The sequence below is a fragment of the Berghia stephanieae genome, chromosome 7, assembly GCF_034508935.2.
Source record: "Berghia stephanieae isolate SIO BIC M18660-M18661 chromosome 7, UCSD_Bste_1.3, whole genome shotgun sequence".
Lineage (NCBI taxonomy): Eukaryota > Metazoa > Mollusca > Gastropoda > Nudibranchia > Aeolidiidae > Berghia > Berghia stephanieae.
This window is the reverse complement of record NC_088366.1, coordinates 29,101,047-29,121,046: the sequence shown is the minus strand read 5'-3', so window position 1 is coordinate 29,121,046 and position 20,000 is coordinate 29,101,047. Positions and strand designations below refer to the sequence as shown.

At 36.7% G+C, this 20,000-nt stretch overlaps 1 protein-coding gene across 1 annotated transcript in view; it reads right to left on the bottom strand.

The window, feature by feature from the left end:
- The window catches only part of LOC144977014 (uncharacterized), a 105,052-nt gene that overhangs the window by 45,593 nt on the left and 39,459 nt on the right, over positions 1–20,000 (bottom strand). The gene's annotated exons all lie outside the window — the stretch shown is intronic.

The following is a 20,000-nucleotide window of genomic DNA, read 5'->3' as shown; positions in this document are numbered from 1 at the left end:
TGTGTGTGTGTGTGAAAGAGAGAGAGAGAGTGTGTGTGTGTGTGTGTGTGTGTGTAGAGGGGGGGGGGGAGATAAGATGGAAGTCATCAACGTGGAGTAGTTGACCTTCGCTCTCGACATATTCACATGTTTCAAATCGACTTCAAGATAGATAAAAGGCAGTACAGTATTCGTATTAAACTCCCGGGTCACCGTGTCAGTTGCGATAACTGATATATTATTATAATGTATAATATGTAAACTACTCTAGTATAAACCATCCGTGCGTGCACACCTTTGTCCACACTTAGACACGTGCTTTCGGACATATCATCAGTGTTTGCTTGTTTGCTTAAGTGTTTGTTTAGGGAGATACGATCTAGCTACTAGGTCATTTCAACGCCAGTAAAAAGAAAGATGATAGGGGGAAAGTTGTAGATCTGAAGTTAAAAGTACAAAAGAAAATCTAAAACAAAGGAGACTAGTTCAAATAAGGAACAAAGCATCCACGAGCAATCAATCAATGTGCCCATTTTTGACATTATGTAAAGTCCCAACGAGGCACCAGCAAAAGATCCCGCTACTGTGAAGGATTCACTCAAATGTACATCCAATATATTCAAAACTAACGACTGAAGTTACAGTAGTAAATAACAAAGAGATTATTTACAAGGGGGAAAATATATCTCTTAAAAAAGGAACTCACATTTATCCGTTCCATTCTCAGCTAGGGATTCCTGCCAGGACCAGGGGGCGCGGGGGGGGGGGGGGGGGGGTGAACAATCTCAATCCAGAACAAAGACAGAGAGCAACATGGAAAGCGAAATCAGGAGATAGAAGACACAACAAAAGTGACCTCTCAGCCCACCATTGGAGGTTAGAAGACCTCGCCCAGGGACCATGGTCTCCAACCCTATTTTGGCTAGAAGACGATTTACCTCATATTATTACATCGTTAAATTAAAATGACCTATCAAATGGTCGAAGTGAAACTAAGCTGCTAAAAGCTATGGACTGTAAAAATGTTGAACAACAATAAATATCAGTTTCTAAAAAATAAAGAGAATTAATTACCAAACACAGTCTCAAAACCGGTCTTAAGCTAATAACAAAAACAGCAAAGACATGAACACATTTTTTTCAGACAGTCGACAGGAAAGTATTGGGCACGAATAGTCGCCAAGTACAATCTCGAAATTTGTGTCCAATACTTTTCTGCCATCTGTCTGGATTTTAAGGGATGTAAGTATTAATCCTTTCACTGTTTTGTTGTTTTGTGTTGTTTTTTTTGTTTGGTTTTTTTTTTTTTTTTTTTGGTTTTGTTTTTTTTTTGTTGGGGTTTTTTTTCATGGGCTGAAGAAGGGTCTTGCGCCCGAAACGTTCCATGTTTGGTATTTTGCTCTTTTCTAAAGCTGTTATATTCATTATCCTTCATTGTTTTTAGCAAATGGGCATACATTATTAAATTAAACACAAGAGACTTCATCATAATCACGCCGCCCGACCCACAAAAAGTTTTAAAATATGACATATGAAGTACGTCTTCTGACGGAAAAGAAAAAACCCCGTTTGGTCGTTGTATTAAAAAAAAGGACTTGACATAATCCTTAATTTCTTAGTTTGGTAATCCGAAATCAGCCGAACTAACACCACAGTCATTCTAATATTAAAAATTTTACTCGCTATCAGTGCTTTTAATGCCCAAAACCAAAACGTAAGGAAAATTGCTGGGGGTTTGGGGACCGCTAAAGACCCCGAGCAAGGTCCAAGGACAGAGTTCTGGTGGGAGATGAGGGTGGCTAAGCCCCGGAAGAATTTTGAACATAACGTCTTGAGAGGGTTAGACATTATATGTCCTGAGAGTATGCCTCAAGGACTTGCAGGCAATTACTAAGACTTGTCTTTTTAAATCAAACTTCATTTACACCAAAACATGATACACCTAAAGACAAAGTTTTGAAGAGAAAGGAGGAAGGGATTGAGGGAGAGAGAAAAAAGTGATTGAGATAGAATAGACATCAGTGCAACTGACTAAAAACACATATGGAATAACTCACCACAGACCAAGATGTATACATCAGTGCTCTTAACAGATGAAAGTCAAAAAGTCTGGAAATAGTTTGGCAGCACACCCCCACCCCCCACCCCCTCATCCAAGATGGGGAATGTACAAATTTCCTTAAAAATACGAATGATTGGAAGCAAGGCTTTAGGTATTGAGTTTGAGTTAGAAATCTAGTAATTGTACTATAGCACGCGGCTATAACCGCCCAAGTAAATTATATTCTAATTCTGCTGAACTATACATTTTACCCCCTCTGCAAATATCGGTCGCTCGTTTTCTCTACAACTACATGTTATATTGTTCTGCTTTGACCTGACAAATAATAAATCCATAAAATAATACTTATCCCATATTATTCAGGTTCAGTTCGAAGCACAAGGTTGAAAAAAAAATAGTTGTCAGCCGCAGTGCAGTGCGTAGCCTTCATAAACTCATAGCCTGACTATGACCAAAAAGGATCAAGTAACTATTGAAGGTGAAGTTCACCAAAATAAAGTAAAAAGTCAGTTGCTAGTCTTGCGCAAGGAAATGGTGACATGACACAACTGGTTGGACTATGTATTGGATACAACTCAATATTCAGTTTCTTTTGACGCCGTCGCTTTGTTTTGTGGCGAAACCATTTGGTCCGTGTCAAGCTATAGTTTATGGCGGTTACGTAATGGCATAGTAGGCAATATGAAAAAAAGTGTTCTTGCTCAATGATAAATAAGATATCGACAGCAGGGCAATGACTTATCACTACTCTCAGCCATCTCATCATCCCCCCCCCCTTCCCACACACACACACACACACACACACACACACACACACACACACACAACGTCCCCCAAATTGTCATGAGACAAATATTTCAATAAATAAACATATTGTAATCAGATAAGTTGTCCCAGTTCAGGATCCTGATTTGCAAGGGATATGTTCTCATTACTGATGTAAAATGATATATCTTTACACTTTGTATGATGCACATGTTACCGCGAGTTATTAAAAGGGAAATCGAAATGCCCGCATCATTAATAATTGTCTTTGTTAATAAAATCCGAGTTTACTTTCAGCTGATTCATTGCTGCATTTACTTGGATTATGTTTTATATCAGAACCAAAAAAAGTGCAAGGCTTGCCATGAAATCAGAAATTACAGACTTAAGAAATGTCAAATTATTCGGTGATCGGAACGCAGGTTTGTATCAAAAAGACAGAAACGCTCTCTGAAAAAGTGGATAATTAATTTTCTCAATACAGGTTAAGAATTCTGATTATTTTAATTATGATTAGTATGTGACCGAAAAGTTGCCATCGTTGTTGTAAAATGTCAAGGGAGATTGGTCTTTCTTTTGTGATCTTATAGAGTGATTCATTTGAGATCTTTTTTGGGTATTTGATGTCCAGTACCCTTCTTAGCTGTGTGCGATGGAAGGCATCCAGATGTTCTTCTTCGGATTTTGTCAACGCCCAAGTGCCGCAGTTATACAGAAGTACCCGGTTTTACAAGAGCACGGTACAGTTTCAGTTTGGTTTTTCTCTTTATTTTGTCACCTCTAATCCATACATTGGTGAGTTTACTGAGTGCGGCGTTTGATAGCTGTTTTCTTCTTTGTACATCCTCGGTGTCTCCAATTAGTGAGCCTACTTTCTTTGTTCTTTTCCATTCCTCTTTGTTCCTCGATATTGTTGTAAATTCGGTTTTATTGGCATTGACTTGGAGGTTATATTTCATGAGGGTATTTTGTATGGTGTCTATATTTGCTGGTGTTGATCCAATAAAATCGACATCATCTGCATAGGCGATTTCTCTAGGGATTGCATTCTCAATATGAGTCGTTGGTTTTGGAATGACTTTTCGAACTTCTTTCAGAGAGTGTTCTAAGTATATTGTGAACAGAATCGGGCTCAGACTATCTCCTTGGGGGGTCCCGATGTTACTTTCGAACTGCGTCTGTTTTGTGGCCCAGTATATCCTTGGTTGTATCTTTGTGTTGCTCTATAAGACCACAAAAGAAAGACCAATCTCCCTTGACATTTTACAACAACGATGGCAACTTTTCGGTCACATACTACGCAGGGACAAAAACATACCAGCTAACCAAGCCATGTCGGGATACTTCCAAAAACACGGGAACCTTTTCAGAGGAAGACCGATCACAACACTCCCTGTGATCCTAAACAAAAACCTCCAACACTTGGACAAAGCATTAGTCTCATAACGGCAGGGGACCTTGAAAATCTGAGAACCCTAGCAGAGGACCGGCAATATTGGAGACACCTCACACAGGAAATACTGGAAACAGCCAAGGCGACCCGATCTTTCGGTCAAGACGCAAAAGGCATCGAAGTCAAGTAAGTCAGTTAATTATGATTTTTCTTTTCAAAGACAATGTTTTCATAAACAAAGTCATTCAGAATTGAAGGAAAGCCTTTAATTTGTATTAAATTTTATGAACATTTTACGAACTTGCCCACCTGGGTTAAGGATCCCAACAGTTCGATAGAGCACTCGCTTCATGCGCAAAGGGACCGACATCGATCCCGGATGCAATCGGGGTATGTTTTTTCTAACCCCCCCCCCCCCACCACCACCACCACCACCACCACCACCACCACCCCCGTCCACCAACCATCGATGGATAGTTGGGTCTGTATTGTTAGATCTGAAGGAAAGTACTCTGCGATAGACAAGCGTCATATCCAAAGGATCAAGCATTGTTAATGCCCGTTTCACGATATAGAAACCGGGGTAAACTCTAATGGTTATGACGCAAATGACGCCATTAGAAAAACTTATGATTTCACATTTTGAAAGGTGCGTATATGACACCGTTATTTATCAATGTAAATAATGTAGGTTATAATGGATATGTTAAACACTCACCTATCACTAAAGATTGTTAATATTTAAAGTAATTTATAAATATAGGTCTTGGAATTAGATGAAATTAAAAACGCCCCTTAAAGGGACTAATCAAACAAGACAACTTGGCCAATTCATCTACTATCTAGTTTAGAACCCCAAAAAGTTCCACCCAGACTCAGGCATAGAATCCCAATCTCAAATTATTAAAAATTATCAATAACTTAATTATAACAATTAACATAATAAGAACACGACATACAAATAAGAAGAAAATTAAATCGTCATAATTGAAAAAAAAAAAAAAATTTAGACTTTTTTGTTTCCCTGTCTGTGAATGATTCCAGTGAAGGCCAAGCCAAACCCAATCTGATTCCATGACAAATTAAATGGCAGAAAGCAGTGCAAATGAGGAATACAAATCAAGAGGAGGGAAGAGAAAAGACATCAAGATGATGGCAGCTAAGGCCCGAGGTTCTGACTCAAATAGATATCACATTATCGAACTAACAATTTCATTTATTTTTTTTCAAATTTCGGTCAGCAAGAAAAGGTTCCTTCAAAAATCGATGAGCTAGGATTCCCCTTAACGTCTTAAAAAGTCTTAAAAATTTGAATCCAAAGAAATCCAAAGAGAACTTAGGGGTTAACTTGATATCTATTTATGAAGTTAAAGTCACATGGGTAAAACAAAAGTTCTGCTGGTGTGCGGCTGGATAGACGTTTACAAAGATGTGAGCACAGGCTTCATATCCTATTATAAGGCTATGCTCCAGGTACATTTTACAGTGTTTTGACAACAACAAAGGAAGTCAATATCAATTTTGAATTGCCAGTTTGTCTAGGTTTAATTATGAAATTATTTTTTTTTAAACACGGCCAGTGTCGAGATGAGTGAAGACAATCAGGGGAATTTCGAAATTAGTTCGATCACCAGCCTCTGCATTGTGTGGCCTTGAGCAAATCATCTCGCCCTAGCCCAATTTTCTGAACTGCGTCTGACGTCTGGGCTATTCCAGTCTTCCCTTGGAATAGACCCTAGAGACAAATTTATCCTATGGGATGAATAAAGGGAGGGTTTTTTTGTTTTTGTTTTTTTTTTTAATATTATAATAGATTACAAGCGAATTTAGTGAAGGTCAAGGAGTGAAATCGAACATATTTCATGATAACTTATCTGTAGAAAATACCGTTTCGGTTTATGTCTAGACAATGCAAAATAAACAAATTTCTAGTTTTATAAAAGTGCTGAGTCTTCATAATGTTATCATCGATCAGAACATCCGTTTTGAATTATTATTTTTCTTCTTCTATTTAAAAGAAATGAAACCAAGAGAAAATAACTGACTTGTGTTGAAAGATAGGAGAAGGGAGAGGAGGGGAGGAAGATAAAATGGTTTTTTGACGTATCCGTGATATGAAACATGTATGGATTGACGAGCTGGACTTTCAGCCTTACAACGAACGTACGACAAGATCATAGTAGCATAAGGCAAACAATATGCTACAGTAATGTAGAAAAATTGGAGAGAGAAAAAAAGAAGAAAGAAAAATAAGGTATTTGAAATGGCGCAATAACAGACGACTTTTCTCGTCCTACTTGATAAGTGGTGTTGTTGGCTTGGTCGCCTTATAAAGCGCTTTGAGTAATAAAAGTGAACATTGCACTATTACTATATAAAAACTCATAATATTGCTGTATTTATTATTTTGTTTGATTTCTTTTGTTTTGCTTTTTGTTTGTTTGTTTTTGTTTGTTTTGATTATATTTTTTTTTTGCTTTGGGGTTTTGTGGGTCTTTTGTTTTTTGTTTTTTGTTTTTAATGGGTTTTGAGTGAGAGTAAATTTTTAGACACCTAATTATATTGTTAAACAAAAACAATTCGTACATCAGCTTTGAAGAGGGGGAAAATGGACGGGGTAATAACAATGTCCGTTTCGATCTCAAAATCTTTCTTCAGAAGGTGAAGCAAGAGGAATTATCGGTCATACCAGAGAACATAGGTTTGTAATTCCTCTGGTCTCACAGATAAGACAAAGAACCCCCCCCCCCCCCCCTCCCCCTTTCATTCGACTATGCAAAAGCGTGGATAGCCAACCAAAGAAAACCAAATAAAATGTATAATATGGAAATGATATGTCATTTCTTGAACGGCTTTGTAAATGAATAAAAATAATATTATGCCAACTTTTTCATAAAGATAATGCCAATCTAAAGCAGGAATGGGCTGAGGAAGTGGATAATCATGACGCGTGTACGATACTGTGTCATCTACTTTTGAATTTTCATTTTTCTTCCTATCGTTTGGTCTAAAAATCAAAATGTGCATATATGTGTGTGTGTGTGTGTGTGTGTGTGTGTGTGTGTGTGTGTGTGTGTGATAGAGCGAGCTAGAATAAGAAAGAAAGAGAGGAGAGAGAGAGAGAGAGAGAGAGAGAGGGGGGGGGGGGGAGAGATCAGCGCTTTGTTCCACAAAGACCAGATTGAGTATTATAGACTACTTATTGATTCCACGGGCGAACCATGTAAAACCGATGACATTTATTCTGCACCGGAACCTCGAAGGAACTGATTTGTGCCTTTCCTTTGGATGCAAACCGCACGCATGCGCCACACTCCTTGCCTAAGTAAGCAGCCATCAAAACTATAAAACGTCTTTGACGATTTTGTTTTTAGATGAGCAGTCTTGTGCCTATGTGTATGAGTCACTATAAAAATATAATATTACCATTTATCTGAAACACAGCAACAGATAAAAACACCAAATGTACTCAGATCTGTTGCGTAAGCATAGCGCTTAAAGACACGCCTTTGCGAGCAGAAAGGTGAGAGTGGAAAGGTTTCGAAATTGCAAGCAAAAGACGTTTCGGGTACAAACTCTTCCTTAGTCGAACAAACAATTAATAAACAGAGAAACACGAGTCGGAATTTCAATTTAAAATCAATTAATTAAAAAGTATTAAATCGCGGTAAAATCATCAAACATCTATCGGTCGTCGGCGATAAGAAAAGAAAGAAAAATAAGAAGAAAAAAAAAGGGGGGGAGGGGGGGAAAGGAGAAATACTACTTCTGTGAAGAACGATTTTCTTTCACTGCGTGATTTCTTTATCATTCGTCAGCGTCTCTTTCAAAACCACTTAAAATTTAGTGGACAACATATATTTGTAATGGGAGATTAACGCGTTGATTTAGACACTCAGAATATTCCACAGCTAAGCTAAGGTAAACATACAATCTTCCAACCCATTGTATAACGGAACGCTAGATACCACTCACTTCCCGCTTAAGGCTTACTCACCTGTTCAGATTGTCTGCCCATTGTATGCATATCCCCTGCTAATTACCCTTTCCAAACAAGATTCCAACGTGCATATTATGCCCTGATGTTCTCGTCTCGTTCAAGAGTAGCTACAATTGCAATCAATATTCTAGTCTCCGTTAAATCTTTCTTACCAGTTTTTAATCAAAGCATCTGAATAGCATTGGCTATCTAAAACAGGAACATTCTTCTGATTGGCTATCCCCATAATTCCAATGGCGTGCCCTTACTTTACAAAACCAAATTCATCTCTGAATTGAATCACACACACGCTAAGAATCCCAAGAAAGAAGAACGATCCCTCCAATTTCAAACTTGTAAAAGTTTAACTTCTCTCGGTTGAAGGTAAAATTAATTATTGGTTAACATTCAAAGTGGAACGAGATATTACTGTGAATTCAATGCTTAGTCTACCATTACTATTATAATTTGTGTATAATTTAATTGTGCTCTATTCTATGGACGTTCGTAAGTTGAAATACTTGTACAAAACTATATCTATATGTATATTATACTATAATTAACATTTGTTCATGATCTATGCTATTATTTCATTTATATTCAATATGTATATTGCATGATGTCTGTACTCTACCGCCAATCCACTGCCACACATCATAACCTCAATTATAATTAATAAAAATAAAATAAGAAATACCAGGGACACAACCCTGTTACATTTGATACAAATGCAATAACTAACCATTATCATGGAGTTACTGCTTCTCCTTGCCTCGGTCGGCAAATAAAAGCTAATATGATGTGTCGCTCAAGGACGACCCAGTAGCGAAAGACAAACTAGATTGGCTCTAAGACCTTTTTGTTTAAATTCTTAATTGAAGGTCTTTGGCTGTCACCATCCGTGGCTATCAACCATCTTTACTCCGTACCCAATCCTTGAGGCACCCCATCCCTGGTGTCAGTCATCGCCGACACCAGAACCTTCCTGTCAGCCCATAACTACAACACACTGTTGTGAAGTCCAGAAAACCCTGGAAGCAGGAGCCAACCCTGGAACTAGCTGATACATTTGCCTCAATCAAGCAAGCCGGCTGGATAAAGATAAGTCAAACGAGCTTATACCATTTTCAAATGAATTTTCCACGGACACACATGATTCAAAATAAATAAATCAATCAATCATAAATAAATCAATCAATAAATAAATCAATAGATAAATAGATAATAAATTAGATCCATTCAATTAGAGCCATTCTTCCTGATACAAACTAAACACTTATTTTCTCTATCTTTTCCTGTAATAATCTAATCAAACTTATGTATAGAATTGTTATTATTGTATTGGGCGTTACTATTGTCTTGACTCACTTGTTACTAATACAATTAAGTTATAAGGGACCCTAAGGCTATTCTTAATCACCCCTAGATTAAACCTCTGAGCCGTTTGTGGTGTAGGTTGAGTGGCGTAGCTGGTAAAGAGAGCCATAGGACGCATACTAGTTCGACTCCAGCCCATTGAGCTTATCGTTTGGACTCGAACCCACAACAATAACACACAAACCCGCCACAACTTCACAGAAAACTTGAAATCAACAAAGAGACCAAAATCAAAGACAAGTTAAAGAGTCAACTAAGCCAGACAGAAGCACGCCTTCCTGTAACAGACTGACACGTCTGTCTTGACAATGTGCTTCAAGATCACTTTGACTTTGACCGAATGCATGGTAAATTCATCGTTCGCATAAAACGAGTAAAAGCAAAACATAGGCAGAATAATGTAGATAGGTTTGTTGCCTTTTGTTTCTTAATAAGTCCCAGTCATACATTATCAATTTGCGGTTGGTTGCTATTAGCCCAAAAGGAGGTTTTGTTTGAGGTATGATGGATTGTATTTGTTTGTTTGTTTTTGTAATTTATTTTGTATAGTATGTTTTTGTTTTGTTTTTCTGGGATTTATGGGTTATTTTTTGTTGGTTTTTTTTTGTTTTTGTTTTTGTTTTTTTGTTTTTTTTTTAATTTATTTATTTTTTTTATTCGTTTCATTTCTGTATTATTTGTTTCATTTTTTTTTTTGGTGGAATCTTTTTGTTTCATTTGTTTTGTTTTGTTTGTTTTGTATTTTTGTTTGTTTGTTTGTTTTTACACATTCTTACTCATTATTATACAATTTTGTTTTTGCTTTCATCAATTAAAGAAAAAATATAATAGAAACAATAAAAAATAATCTAATTGTAACCCAAAGCGGCTCCATATAAGTATCAACTTGGTATGTAATAATGATATAGTGTAGAGCCAGAAATAAACAACCGATATTTTCAACACATCAAAAGAGACCCATCTGCTAAATACTGCTGGGTGAGCAGATCGGCAATAAATACAAAATGGAGGTGACGGGGGGCAATAGACAAACAAAACAAAAACCGTATCCGTAAAGACAAAGGACAGTTAGATTATTCGCACACTGGGATGCACGAACACAAACCACAACGCCATAACGTCTTACTTCTAGATGCCTCTTGTTAATAATAACCAACTGACGCTTTTGATAATAAGAGATAAGATAAGAAAAGATTAACTTTATTTATCCACTTCTGGAAATTTACATTGGATATTGTTATAGAATATTGAAATTCTGAAAATAGTTAAGCAAAAAAATAATAAAATGGAAATACAATGACATAGAAGTAAACCAACAAAAAGCTTAACCAAAAAAAACAAAAAAAAAAACAAAAAAAACTCTCTCTCTCTCTCTCTCTCTCTCTCTCTCTCTCTCTCTCTCTCTCTTCTCCTCTCTCTCTCTCTCACTCACACAACACACTCTTCACACCACACATACCACACTACAAACATACAAACTACACTTCTCCGTATTAACACATCAAAAAAAAAGTATTTTATATAGCGCAATATCCTCTAAACGTGCCCAAAGCGCTTTACAAGGGGTCCCTGACAATCAGCAACAAGTAACATATAGAACGAGTCATGACGCCTGTAAGACGATATTGCATTTGTTTTCTTTTTTGGAAAGAGACAACGCTCTTAACGGCCAGTAATCATTTTACACCTGAGTACGGTGAGTATCACACTAATTTCGTACCTTTTTATTCTCTTTAAATACATACAATATATTCAAACTGGGTGGGGATCCTGACCTCCCATAGCGGGCAGGGAGGTACACACTGTGTCTTCTATCCCTTTATATCTGTTTTCCAACATGCTTTCTGTCTTTGTCTTGGAATGAGATTACTTAGTTTTTTTTCCTGGCCCTGGTCGGAGTCCTGGCTGGGAGGGAATCAGTCAAATGCATAATTATTGTTTTGGGAGATGATATTTATTTCATTGTAAATCATCTCTCTGTTATGTATTAGTATATTTGTTATTTTTTAATGTATAATGTAAGCATTTGAGTGTGTTCCTCTTTGTTGGATTTTGTGCTTGTGTTCGGATGAGACTTATGGGTGATCTCAAACTAAGTACATTGGTGGTATGCTCTTGGAATCTACATCTGATCCCTATTTGTTCCCATTCCCCTTTGTCATACTTTCTCTTGTGTGATTTAATTATAATTCTAGAACTTTTTACTATCCCATATTCTTCCTTTTTACTGGCGCTGATATAACCTAAATGTGTTGCAAGTGCCGTAAAACCCTTAAAAACAAACAAACAAATATATTCAAACCCACTGTTCATCCATCCACAATGACCTCTATCTCCATCTTAATGCCACTTTGAGAAAATCTCCTCGAGGTAGAGGGTACAGAGGAATGTTTAAAACGCTTTCTTCTGGATTTAAAACTCATCACCCTGCCTGATCTACATTATAATATAACTGTTGTCAGAATTTAATCATAACATAAAGGATATATAACAGATGAATGAAAATATATAAAGAAACATATAAATAAACAAATAAATAGAATTTCCTCCCCTTGGAGGGTGGTTTTTTAAAAGATCTTTCTCGAGAAAAGACCGAGATAACTATGGGGATAGCCGCAGTACAACCCCACAAAGCGAGCAATAGAGTTTAAATTTCTTGCTCAAGGAGAAATGTTCGTTTTCAATACGAGATGCCGACTATAAGGCCCAAACCCGTGTGGAAATGCAATGCGTTTTTGTTTTGTTTTGTTGTTTTTTTTTTTCTCCACTCAATTTGTCTGCACGTTTTATAATTCTATTTATTTATTTTGGTGCCCCCGCCCCCCCCCCCCCCCCTACTTTTTCTGACGAACATTACTTAAAATAGTCAGAAACTTGCTGGATCGAACGCTGAATGGCAGAGCCCACGTCATCAAAAAACAAGGCCTTAAAATACATACTGTGTCCTTTCGTTCTACTTTAATTCAAATTTTACATAATTAAAAAACAAAAAGAAAGAAAGACATCAGAACAACAACAAGAACAACAACAACATTATCAAACACCAACAATACCCCCCCCCCCCCCCCCCCAACCCCTCCCTCAACTAACACATAAACACAATCGCTTATCTCATTCTCGTAAGCATGTAATACCTACCATTGTTTTGACAGTTTGATTTATTGACTGCTGTTATTCATCTGCACACCAGCTACAGCATTATGCCGTCGAGTGAAAAAAAAAAAAAAAAAAAACAAAAAAAAACAATAAATGCCTATTGACGCCACTACCGCTGATTTTTGTAAATAAAATTAGGGGAATGAGCAATTTGAGGTTTCGACGAAAGGCGCTATAGAAATATGCTTATTATAATGAGAAGAAGGGAAAGGGTCTATGTGTGTGTGTGTGTGTGTGTGTGTGTGTGTGTGTGTGTGTGTGTGCGTGTGCGTGGGGGGGGGGGGGGAGATTAAGATAGAGAGGGGGTGAGGGAGGATGGGGGAGGAGAAAGAGAGCAAAAGATACAGGGACTGACAAAGAGACGGGCAGACAGATAATATATTATATATATATATATATATATATATATATATTATATATATATATATATATATTATATATGAGAGAGAGAGAGAGAGAGAGAGAGAGAGAGAGAGAGAGAGGAAGAGAGATAGAGCGATAGATGGATGGATAGATAGATAGATAAATAGATAAATAGATAGATAGATAGATAGATAGATAGATAGATAGATAGATAGATAGATAGATAGATAGATAGATAGATGGATGGATGGATGGATGGATGGATGGATACAGACAGACAGACATACAAAGAGACAGACAGACATGTCGCATAACAATGATTCACCATTATTTTATTTTTTAAAGGTTTATTTTAGTAATCTGTACAAAAATCAGGACGGAGTTCATCTCACTCCAGTTATATTTCGGTAGGCTTAGAAAAACTTTACTTTCTAATATTAGATTATCATTCCTTTAATAGTCTTTCATTTCAAATTAGTGAATACTGTTCTTTCATCCTTTGTCACGTTGCCACTTATTATAAAAGTAATTTCTCTCAAGAACTTACGCCATGACGGTCACAATATTCCACTCTTCATATTATCTATATTTTCGAGACATATCTTACTCTCGGGAGTCTGTGGAGCACTTCATTACTTTTGATTACCGCCGTCAAGACACCGGAGCTTCCTTTTTCACCTTTGCCAGTTCAATCACTGTCAAGAATTTAACAAGCCCGAGCTGGTCGGAGGAATAACGGCACCTACTCCCAGACTGGAAGTGAAACCCCACAAGTCCGAACGAAATTTCTAATCTTATCATCATCTAAGCACGAACGCATAAGGTACGTAATATCATCATATTCTCATTTGTAACTGTGATCACCATTCATTTATAAGGACTCATTTCATTAAATTTAATCTTTCTATTCATATCATCTTATACAACTCATTTGTTCTTGTTTAAAGTGGCTAGTAAAATCTGGGGCCTTATTTATCACATCTTATTTTATAAATGTAGTCGAGTTAGCTCTCGAGCGCTCATCACACCATGACAAGACATCCAGACAGACATAGATAAATAGATAGATAGATAGATAGATAGATAGATAGATAGATAGATAGATAGATAGATAGATAGATAGATAGATAGATAGATAGATAGATAGATAGATAGATAGATGGATGGATGGATGGATGCGGCTATGTGGTCTAGTGCTTTGACACTCGCTTTCGGATCGGAAGGTCCTGAGTTCGAGCCTCGCTCGGCGCATAGTTGAGTCCTTGGAAAAGGCTCTTTACTCACATTCCCTCACCGTACCGGGGTGTAAAATGAGTACCTGGTCATTAACAGCGTTGTTTCTACATGTTACATAATGCTGTTGGTCAGGGACCCCTTGTAAAGCGCTTTGAGCACGTTTAGCGGATATTGCGCTATATACAAGCTCAATTTTAGATGGATGGATAGATAGAGATAGGTAAATAAATGAGGCCTGAAAGGCGAGATTATATAAAAAATAAACAGCACACCATGGTCTGGGGCTGTTTATTGTTTGTTTCTGTTGACTGTTTCCGTTGTTAGATGACAAACAAAGCCATTACCTGTCACAGTTGACAGCAACACACGTTACTCACTTTTGCAACTATGGGTATCATAGATCGGGGGAGGGGGAAAATTTCTCGAGTAAATGATAATTTATATGAATGAATGATAATTAATAAACAAATAAATGAAAAAAATAATTAAGGAAGTCCATCAGCAATTAGGCCCACGGAACCAGAGTTTATCTAGCAATTGCTTGCTATCCTTTTGATAGGACGCTAGTCTACCGCAAAGTGCTTTCCGCCTGATCTAACAAACCCAGCTACTGAGTGGACAGGGTGGGGGGGGGGAGGTCAGGAAAAATCGACTGCACCCTGGATCGATCACGGTACCTTTGCGCGTGAAGCGAATGCTCTACCAACTGAACCACAAATAAATAAGTTTAAAAAATGAATACATCATAAATAAATTTTTAAAAATAGTACATTCATTATTCGGCGAAATCTCAATAAAAGCTAGGTACTTTTCATCAGTGTATCGTTTATAATAATGTGTGGCCCATCGCGGCAAGCTGAATGAATTTAAAGTCAAAGTGTGATTAGAGAGCTGGTCCTTAAAGATGTGAAAAATAAAACCCGCTAACCTCAATGAAGGCATTTATTGTTTTCATTCAGATTTTAAAAGTCAAGCTTTAAAATTATTCACTTTTAACCATCCGGTAAGCTAGGTTCATCCTGACATAATACCGTTTTGAGACGAATGATAACGTCTTTGTTGTTTTTTTTTTGTTTGTTTTTTTTTGTTTTTTTTTTGGTGTTTTTTTGTTTTTGTTTTTTTTTTGTCGTCAGCGGACTAGCCTGACCGTCCTCGCAAAACACATAAAGCACACCAGCAAGCACACACTCACTCAAGCCTCTACTCTTCAGCTAGTTAACTGCCGTACCCAGGGAAAACATGTATTTTAAAATGTGGGCAGAAAACTCGTCCTTCAAAATCGATCGATTCAAATGACCCTCATGTTGACAGAAACGCTCAAACCTGGGACTTCGCGATGTCGTGTCCCAGGTTTGAACGCTTTTTGTCAACATGGGGGTCATTTAAATCGATCGATATTTGAAGGACGAGTTTTTTGGCCACATTTTTAAATACTTTTTTTTTTCTGAGTAGGGCAGTTAGCTGGTTAAAATCTATTGACAGATAATGATTTAAGATGTCATTCCGCCCTAACTCAACAGTTAAGAGTCTTTGTGCATCAATCTTCTTTCCAGTGCCGCACCCATTTCCCTTTCGAATCTTTACAAAAGTGAATCTGGCAATTTTCAATTCAATATTTCCTCTTTGCGTAAATCATGACACGGGTAAACGTTCAAAACCGTAGCTTTTTAACGACGCGGTTGAATTTCTTTCAAATCATATCTTATCCCATCATATATTCTAGTTTAACCCTCAGACCGAAACCATAAAACAACCAGAACGTTTATTTAGCGCAATATCCACTTAACGTGCTCAAAGCGCTTTACAAGGAGTCCCTAGCCAGCGGCAACTTTTTAAATGTAGGACGAAACATGACGCCCGTGAGGCGATATTTTTTATTCGGACAAAGACAACGCGGATAACGACCAGGTACACATTTCACACCTGAGTGCGGTGAGAGAATGTGAGTAAAGAGCCTTTTACAAGGATTCAACTATGCGCCGCTCAGAGCAGGACTCGAACCCGGGACCTTCGGATCCAAAGCAAGTGTCATGCCACTAGGCCACGTAGCCGCACGACAGAAGCAACAGCTTCATTAAGTCCGAGCCGCATCCAGAGACGCCAACTTTAAATTGGCTCACAGGAGTTTCAGAAACCACTCGTAGGAATTTCAATGCCGAAAGAGGAATTTCCGCACACAAGAAAAAGGAATTGGAATGGTATTTGGCATTGTGTTATATATTGTATAGTTCTAAATAGATAACTGATTAGAATTATATTGTGATACATAAACACATTGCCAAATACAATCCCAAAGTTTCCTTATTCCAAATGAAGTAAAGCGTCAAAACCTACACCGCTATCACTGCTCTCTTGGCAAAGACAGAAAGTTGTGTACGGTCAAGTTAAAAGGAATAATATTCTCAATGTGAGAGTTGTAAAAAAAAAAAAAAATTGATGTCAAACAATGCATTCTACACGGACAGAAGACCTTCCTGCAATTATCACAAAACTGAAGTAAAATTCCCAAAATTCTGGCTCCAACTTCAAGATAATTTCTTTAACCATCTCCCAATAACACTCGTTCAAAGTGTAAACTTGGTGTAAAGCGCTTATATCTGATCACACTTACCATAAACAAACTTCAAACCAACTAATAGACGCAACGAACGCAGTCTACCTTATTGTCACATTGTCATATTGAAGAACTACTGGTGGGGGGTGGGGGGGGGGGGGGGGAAATCGAACCAGGGAACCATGGGTCAGAAGTAATAATAAAAATGTGTAAATTAAGCCCTCCAAAATAAATAAATAAATAAGTAAATAAATAAATAAGTAAATAAATAGATAAATAAAAATATAATTTAAGAAATAATAAACAAAACAAAATAAACAACAATAACAAAACGAAACTAAATTTATGTCTTGCCCGAGAGTACCCAAGGGCATCAACCAGATGCCGGTACCAAATTATCCATTTGAAGGATCGAACAGAAGAGTTTCCACAACACACTCGATTATAGTGGGGGGGGGGGGGGGGGGGGAGAGGGAGAGAGAGAGAGAGAGAGAGAGAGAGAGAGAGAGGGAGAGAGAGAGAGACAGACAGACAGAGAGAGAGAGAGAGAGAGAGAGGGGGGGGAGGGGTTTTCACGAGAAGGGAAAAAAAAGAGTACTCAAAGAAAAATTCATAATTGCATCTGAGTGCATCCCTTCCTACAAAGGATCCCGGCAAAGCAAAATATTATGAGGTGATCTTATTCCATACGACTCGAGTGTACCTTCATCAGACCAATCTTTTTTTTCAGTTACCATGTACATTCGATTTTTACTCCCAATATATTGAAATAAGATGTTTTCGTTCTGTTTGTTTTTTTGTTTTTTGTTTTTGTTTTGTTCCATTGTAACATCTTGATATTTGAATTGTCCTAAATTAAAATAATGTGCAGACAAAATCTCAAGATTAAATCGGCTCGAGGTGGAAAACCTCACTAGTCCCATTCTGCAATCAAGCAGAAGCCACAAAGAAAGAGGCCAAAATAATATAGATAGATAGATATATATATATATAGATAGATAGATATATATATATTATATATATATATATATATATATATATATATATATATATATATATATATATATATATATATATATATATATATATATAGGGAAAAATTGGAATATACAGCAAGAATTTGCCTCTCCAAAATAGGAGTGCCCTTCATGAAGCTTTTCAAGTTGCACCTACAAACCACCCACATCAAAGTTTCTGAATTTCAATTGAACACACACAATTTGAATGGTTGGAAATTCCATCCATTACGTCAACATCATTAGGAGGACGAAAAGCAGAAGAAAAAAAACAGCAAAACAACCAAAACACCAAAACAAATACAACAAAATATATTAGTCATAAACAAAACAGTGACTACACCAACAACCAGCAAAGCAATCAAATGGTTTATCTAGTTGTATAAACGAGAAACGGCCTGTCATGATTTCTTGGCTTTCAAAAAAAAGATGATAAATAAATCAAAAACACGCTAGCAGAACAAATTAAAACATCCAATAAATCTTTGATGCCACACAAAGACATTTTATGTTAAACGTTTACACGCGCGATTCGATTTTAATCCAACCTGGAATCCGATATTTACCTTTTCACTAATTAATAGAAAAATAACAGCAATGCGATTCAGGATACGATGATGACCAAGTCGCATCGCTTTAACTGCTCTCTTTATGAAAACGATAAGGTTGGACATGACATACACAATGCACCTAAAATCACACCTCATTAATTCTCCGCTATCCATATAATTTTATGAATAGAGCTGTTACATTATGGCATATAATACTGATATTATGTACTATTGCAATGGGTAACACGTATGGTTTTCATTCGCGCATGGTGGCAAAGTGGTATGGTCGCTAAACAAATATATTATATTATTATTTACTAGAGACATATAATAATATGAGATATAACATGAGAAAGTATGACTTGAAAAAAAAAAGTTTCGTCGTTATAGAGTTAAAACACCACAAGTTCAAGTCAAAACATGACGAATGATGTGTTTGGATCGTTCGATATTGATATTCATAATCGTCGTTAGTTCGAAGTCGTGATTTGTATTATCACACATTTAATATGTATAAAACTTGAATGGACGAATAAATAAAAATAATATGTAACTTCAAAGAAGGTCAACAAGAGCTGTCTCGTCTTGTTTCTTTCCTGTCCACTTTTGAAGCATCAACAGTTCGACAAAGTACTGGCAAATCGCCTATTCTTCTATTTTAGTAATAAAACTTCAACTTCATTCGATCGACAGATTAGTATGATCACCAACTCGTTAAAAAGTCTCACGATGTGTGTGTGTGTGTGTGTGTGTGTGTGTGTGTGTGTGTGAGAGAGAGAGAGAGAGAGAGAGAGAGAGTCTAAATTAAAATGAAAAAAGTCTTTTATCCGTGTACACCTGACAATTTTCTTTGTTACTCATCGATTTTTTTACAAATTGCCAAAAAATAATTACACACTAAAATGCAAAGATGACAACATATAGATAATTTATTTGCTCATTTATTTATTTATTTATTTATTTATTCGGTCTACTCCTAATCCCCTCTTTCCCACTTATTAAATAACAAGAATTGATAAAATAAAGTTATTTTTGCTTTTGTTTAAAACAATCTTTTTTAAAACCACTTTCAGATGGAAGTCTGTCTGCGATTGAAATGTATTGAGAAAAACAACAATTACTGCATCTCCTTATCTCTGGTTACGTTCAAACGTACCTGACATAATTACAGGTCGTGAGTAACTATGGGCCTGTTTAAACATCATTGTAAAGGGGGATATTTTGCGTTGGTTTGAGGGTATCTCCACAACAACATTGAGATCGTAATTTTTTTTTTAGGTTATCAGAGGTTGTAAATAAGCACAAAGAAAACACAATCATAGAATACGACTTAACGAAAAATCCGGAAATTTATCGCCTGTTCAAAATAAAATGGAATAAAATCATCTACATAAATAAGAAACTCGAAGAATGGTAATAAGCTATAGTTTGTATCTATAAATGGTAAAGAATCCCCAGATAATAATTGGGGGAAAAGGTAATCACATGAAGCAGTGTGAGTATGGAATAAGCATTGTGATAATACATTGAGCATTGTATTTATAGATAGTTCGAAGATGACGTCACTCA